Source organism: Pelecanus crispus, chromosome 3, assembly GCF_030463565.1.
Source record: "Pelecanus crispus isolate bPelCri1 chromosome 3, bPelCri1.pri, whole genome shotgun sequence".
Taxonomy (NCBI): domain Eukaryota; kingdom Metazoa; phylum Chordata; class Aves; order Pelecaniformes; family Pelecanidae; genus Pelecanus; species Pelecanus crispus.
This window is the reverse complement of record NC_134645.1, coordinates 120,608,658-120,615,020: the sequence shown is the minus strand read 5'-3', so window position 1 is coordinate 120,615,020 and position 6,363 is coordinate 120,608,658. Positions and strand designations below refer to the sequence as shown.

General features: G+C 38.8%; 1 non-coding gene across 1 annotated transcript; it reads left to right on the top strand.

Annotated features, from left to right (window-relative positions):
- The first annotated feature begins 5,399 nt into the window (after positions 1 to 5,399).
- TRNAA-UGC (transfer RNA alanine (anticodon UGC)) lies at positions 5,400 to 5,471 on the top strand. The gene has a single exon. It is a non-coding gene; the product is annotated as a tRNA-Ala (tRNA).
- Positions 5,472 to 6,363: the final 892 nt, after the last annotated feature.

Sequence of the window (6,363 nt, the reverse complement as noted above, 5' to 3'; positions counted from 1 at the left end):
TTCTGTGATTTATTATTTTTCCTTCCCTTCCCTTTACTTCCCTTCCTCTCCCCCTCCTCCCCTCCCCTCCCCTTCAACATCTTAGAAAGGTCAAATTCAAGTTCAGAAAATTTCCTCTCAGGATATGTAACTATGTAAAAATTACCTCAGTAAACTCTTTAAAATAGTCAAGGATCTTTGAAAGTGTAATTTGAAAATAGCAGGACTACACAGGATTGTGTAGTTAATCACCAAGCTAATGTGACTTGCAAAACCTTTATCGCTTAAGACAATAACACAGCAGACAATGGATTTCACTTGATTGTTATGTCCTACATCCTTTACAGCAATGACAATGACCAATCTAAATAAATCCTTCCTTCCTTCCTTCCTTCCTTCCTTCCTTCCTTCCTTCCTTCCTTCCTTCCTTCCTTCCTTCCTTCCTTCCATCTGATGTAGATTCAGTAAACTAATGAAAAGGACACTGCCCGTGGGATGCTATTTCCTGGGCAAGGTCTTTACCCATCAGTCCAGTATGCAAAAAATGGGAATCACCATGACTAATTGGGAATGAATTCAGCAAACTGCAGTCCTTCAGGCACTCTCTGGCTTGTGGTAGAAGGTAGTGGAGTACAGAATCTGGCCACAATCTGGAATTTAGGCGCCAATATCCTAACTCAGTCCCAATTTATACAGAACTTGGGCATGACTACAGACATGCTACACTGTCCTTTTCTCTGATTATAGATGCATTTAAATTCTCCATTAAGAAAAAAAAAAGAAAGAAAAAAAAAAGTGATGACAATCCTGCTGAGATAACATCCTATCATCTGAATTCACTTATTGAATTCACTTCTAGTGAAACTCCACTGATTGGACAAATGTGACCAAGACTTTTACTCAGAATTCAGTAACTTCCCAGAAAGACAACTTCACACAACCTTGTATCTCAGACACAGGGAGCAGTTCAGTGTTACTTTTTAAGATACATATAAGAAAATTAATGTGGTGGGAAACACTACCCACATATGATTTCCCAAGTAGACAGATAATAAACAATACAGTGAAACAGGAACCACCAGAGAAGTTTGCTCAAACAGGGAATTGGAAGTTGTTAACACAAAGATTCTGAAAATGGGCAGTTCTGGCCTCTGGAGAGACTTTTTTCAGTCTGTGTGGCCCTTGGAATATTTTCATCCAAGAGGAGTTCCCTTGGATGAGATCCTTGGAAAATATTTCCCTTTGATCTCTGGTGTATTACTCCTCTTTTGCAGCCAGCCAAAGTTTAAAACTAACTTGACTCCCCTTTGACTGATACAACTTCTACAGTCAGATACAGAATTAACATAGCAAGGATCAGAAAGACCCCAAGAAGTACTGCAAATAATTAAAATGCCACTTGTGTTGGGCAGTGGTATGATGCAGATTTTGGAGATGTCCGGAAGAGGCTTGTCTCATTGGCACCAGATGCTTAGAAAGGCGTGGGCTAGGGAGAGAATCATCAGCTAGTGGAGAGTTCACAGTTGCACAGAAGACAATGCAACTAGATCCACTCAAACCACCTGCGAATCTGGGCCCTAAAGACTGAAATCATAACAATAGCCCTAAAAATAAGTTCCCACAAACTGGCCTACTCGTCAGCACTGTTTCTGGCCTTATTGAAGCTGGAGATCTGCTACTAATACAGGCTTCTCTGCCCTAAATCATTTATTTTGGCAGCTCATAAAATATGGAAACTCTAACACTCAATATTCCCCACTCTCTTGTGATTACTGTTCAGGGACAGACTCTTTATATCAAACAGAAACTTAAAGATTGTGGCATGTTATCAAAACCATAATGAAATCTTCTGCAAGCACAGTAATCAGAGAGGGCTATTTGTCAAGACATACTGTAGAGAAAAACAAAATCCCACAGTAGAAACAGGAGTGCTTGCTCTGCTGAGAGATACTGTGAAAATGAAATGAGGCTCTTTTTTTTTTCTCCTCTTTAATCAAAACTCAGTATGAAAACAAAAACGTTACCAAATAACTTTTGCTGATAAAAAAAAGTTGGCTGGAAAGGAGCAGTGCATAATTTATACAGAAATAACATTAAAAGGGGGATTGTTCACATAGATATTTTTGAGTGTGTGATCAGAAAATTTGGTCCTGGGGGGAGCTCATGTTACTGCCACTACTGGGTTGAGGCTGGATTTGACTCTCTCTGTGAGACAGTCAAAACCTGGGAAGTTGCACAGGGAACGAAGGTGCAGGCAGATCTGATATTACTTAGGAGGTCCCTGGTGAGGGCATGCCTGTGTGTTGACCCCACCTGCTGCTGGAGGTTACCAGTTCTATCCACAAAATATCTGTGAAGGTTTAAACTTGACTCATTGCTTAACAATGAGAGCACTGGAGGGGGAGTTACATGCTCTGGGATCTCCTTCTGGCTGTGCCATTGATTTGTGAGCCAGAGGCCTACTCAGTATATCAGGGATAACATTATTAAGTTACTTAAATGGACTGTTGGGATCTTAATTACCCAGTACATTTGTGGTCAGTCTGGCCTTCTGAAAATTAAGCCACTTTGCTGTCTAAATGATGCTTAACTCCGGGTGCAAAGATCAAACACTTTAGCTTAAATGTCCCCATTCTCACCTCTACAGGCTTTCATAGTACCATCATATTTTCAAATACCGTCCCACTTCTAGAAGAGGAGGGCAACGTTAGGTCAGGATTAAGTTTCAACCCAAGATCTGTAGGGAAGATCTTAAAAGAAACAGTGCTATCTAGTGTTATTGGTTGCACAGTTGCACGAGCACTAAATTACTGACTGTATATGTAAATACTGATGAGAAAAAGGCAGAAAGGGTGGGTGACTACAGGGGTATAAAAGGATACTTTATTTCAGATCATAAGTACAATCTGTTACTGAGACAGAGCGATGCAAGGTTAGTACCTGTCAACAAGACAGCTGGAGGTCTCTTTTTTGCTGATAAATGTTGAGTGCAGCTGTGCTTGGCACATGCTTGTGCTGTAAACAGGAGCCATGGCTTTAAACATCACTCTGATTTTTCCACTCCTGCTAATTTCCACTTCCACTTCATCAGGGGTGGCACTCAGGCCACGTCATGAAATCTGTTCAAACACAGAGAACAAATTAGTTCCTAGAGCTGTCTAGCCTTGTAGGCACCTGAATTCTTTAATTCATCTGTACCAAAATGAAAGAATTATAAGTGCTTAATTTTAATTACACTTAGACAGAAGTTGCTTTTATTGGTGGATAACCAGAGACAGAGCTAGGCTCTTGTTCGTGTTCTCCACAGTAACATGTAACTTTTGCAGCAACTCTCACTCAAGCAAGGGAATGGATATGATGGTTGCCTAGGATGGTATGATGGTCTCACGGTCAAGGCACTTGCCAGAACTGCGGTTTCATTATCTTTAACCTAAATAGTTCATGACTGCAGGGCTCCTATTTCTTGGATTTCAGGGTGTTATGGAAAAGGTAACAGCTGGAACTAGACCTTCCCAATTCCAGGAGGTATGCATCATAAGAAGAAAGCTATCTCAACTAGAATGAAGTACTTGGTATTTACTGTTTGTAATAGGTCCCTGACCTATGGTATTCCTGTAGTTTTGCCAAATGTAACTGCATGTGTAAGAATAGTCTGAAATATTCACGTGAGAGGAGAAAGATGTTAGAATAAAATCAAGAGAACATATGACAGAAGGTAACAGACAGCAGCTACATTTTCAGTTTGGAACACTATGGCCAGCAAATCCATTGATAGAAATGGTCTTCACCTTCACTTATCTATCTCAAAAATGTAAAGATTAACAGGCTGCAAAAAGGAGCAGAAGAAAAAGATAGGAAGACAAAACTTCCTATACTTATGAGGGTTCACCAGCCTGTTGCCTGCGGGTTAGAGGATTGCAGTGCTATGGCATTTTTCAGGCAAACCACTCTGTTACAGGAAGTTCATCTGCACCTTGGCTGTTGCCATATCCTTTTACAATTGAAAATCTGTTACATTCTCCTTGTAATGTGCTCCCAAAATACCTTTGCCAGATATTAATAATTTTCTATTTCATCTACTTCGAGTACTTTCTCTTTGACACTCCAAAGACACTTGACTTCCCTACAGAACCTTCAAAGTGAGACAGCTATAATCATCCTCCTCCATTGTTGCCCTAAATCCATACCCGCCCTCTTTTCCTTGAAAAAACTTTTATTTGTTCTACTTCTCTCCAGACTAAACTTTATGACCAGCAACGCTGCTTCTTCATATCAGCTTCTAATTCCACTATTCTGCCAGTTGTACAAGCCTTCATTGCCATTTTCCACGGCTTATTTTTGTCTCCATCTATCACTCTGGATGCCTTACCAAAGAGCCATACTGCTTTAAGTGAAAATTCTGAAGACAGTTTATCCACAATGACCAAGCTGGAGACTAGGCTGAAAAACAAATAGATCTTTACTAATTTTTAAAAGCATGTGATTTATGTATGTTATATTTATAAAAGCTGTAAGCCTTAGTTATCAGGCTCTGCCCATATACTCCAAGGATGCACCTAGAAAGACTTCGAAGTAAGCTGCGAACTCTGCCTAAGACCTGTACCAACTCAAATTGAATCGGGTCCAGTTTCAGTGTGCAACTACAACTAACGCTGCTGATTTGGAGCTGACTACTGTTCAGCTGGATTGAATCACAAGAAGAGGCACCCTGTAAGACTTGTTTGACCAATGTAGGTGTCTACAGCATAAATGTCAGCATCTGAGCCAGTCATCTAGGCTGTCTTTGTAATCAGTGGAGAGATAAAGGTGCTTCTAGGGTGCAGTTCAGCTCATCCTGAAGTTGCTGCCTTAAAAATCAGACTTAGTTTGCTTAGTTAAGCCTTATGCATGCCTATTTGTCTCCATCAACCACAAAAGGATCTTATGGTAATTTAACTCAGATGCAGATGTCTGAATTATCTGCCTGCAAATTAATACATAGTTTCATAGCCTGAACTCAGTTCAAATATGAATCTATCTTTGGAGGTTCTTTCTTTCTTGACTGAATGCATAGGAAGCCTGTGCAATCCTGTGTCCAATTTTCCAGGTTCAGATGACAATTTTCTGAACGTGGATATGAATATGTCTGGTATCAAATGGCTACACAGCCAGATCTTCATTTATAAACCATTCACTCAGAGAAGTTATCTGCTGATGGTGTTCTAGAGTAACTTACAAGGATTTTCTTCACCATGATAACTAGTAAATTTTAAATGTACAGCAAAGCAAAATGGCATGGCTCTTGCTGCAACTGCAGCAAAGTGCAGTTTCCATCACTGTTGGTGGTTACTGCACATTTTCTAGCAGAATGGTGTACTATTCCCATTGTGTGGTGACTGGACATTATATCACCACTTTATTAATAATATGTGTTATATTAGGGGGATGTAGCTCAGCGGAAGAGCGCTTGCTTTGCATGTAAGAGGCCCTGGGTTCATCCCCCAGCATCTCCAGCTTTTAATGGTTGGACTGGATGATCTTAAAGGTCTTTTCCAACCTAAATGATTCTATGATTCTATGATTCTATATAAAAATTACTTAATACTTAGATATATTAAAACTACAATTAAATTTACATACTATTTAGTAACTCATCACAGAAACTATTTTAAAATATGTACAGATTTATCTCTGCAAATAATGCAATTATTTTCTCCAGTGGTGCCAAATGAAATATTACACATAAATCTGGAAGCATTATTTCCTTTAAAATTTTCCTTCATAGCGTTTTATTGATCTCTTTCTTGTCATTGCACCACTATGAAACATCTGTGTTTTTCCTTTAGCTCACCATCAGTTCCCATTTGAAAAGTCTGTAAATTTTGTGCTCCTCTAAAATCTATAGATAATTGATTCCAGGAGTGTGTGTCCACAGCAAACTGTGTAGCTGCAGTTCCACTTCATTTAACAGTATACAGTTCTTTGTTAGGTAGAGATCAAAGAATATAATTTTATTAAGTTTTATTTGCCAGATTGGAAAAGAATGGGCTTGCTTTATTTAAAATTAAAAAAAAAAAAAAAAAAGTAGGCCACGCGTTTTTCTTATGGAATATAGAGTGCAAAGAGAGGTAAAACAAAACCAAAAGCAATTCATAAGTATCTTGAAGTAGTTTTCAATCAACAGCCTTAATGTATACTGCATTCAAAATATTTTTACCATTACTATAAAAAAGTGTCATTACCAAACAACAATGAAGAAGAAAAAGTCTTGGGAAATGCAGAAGTAAGCAATTATTTGCTACAATTTGTAGCTCAGGAAAAGAGATTTGGATGGAAAAGAAAAGAATTCTGTGTTATGTTTCCTTTCTTCCGGACTTATGCATTTGAGCAAATTTGTATTAACCT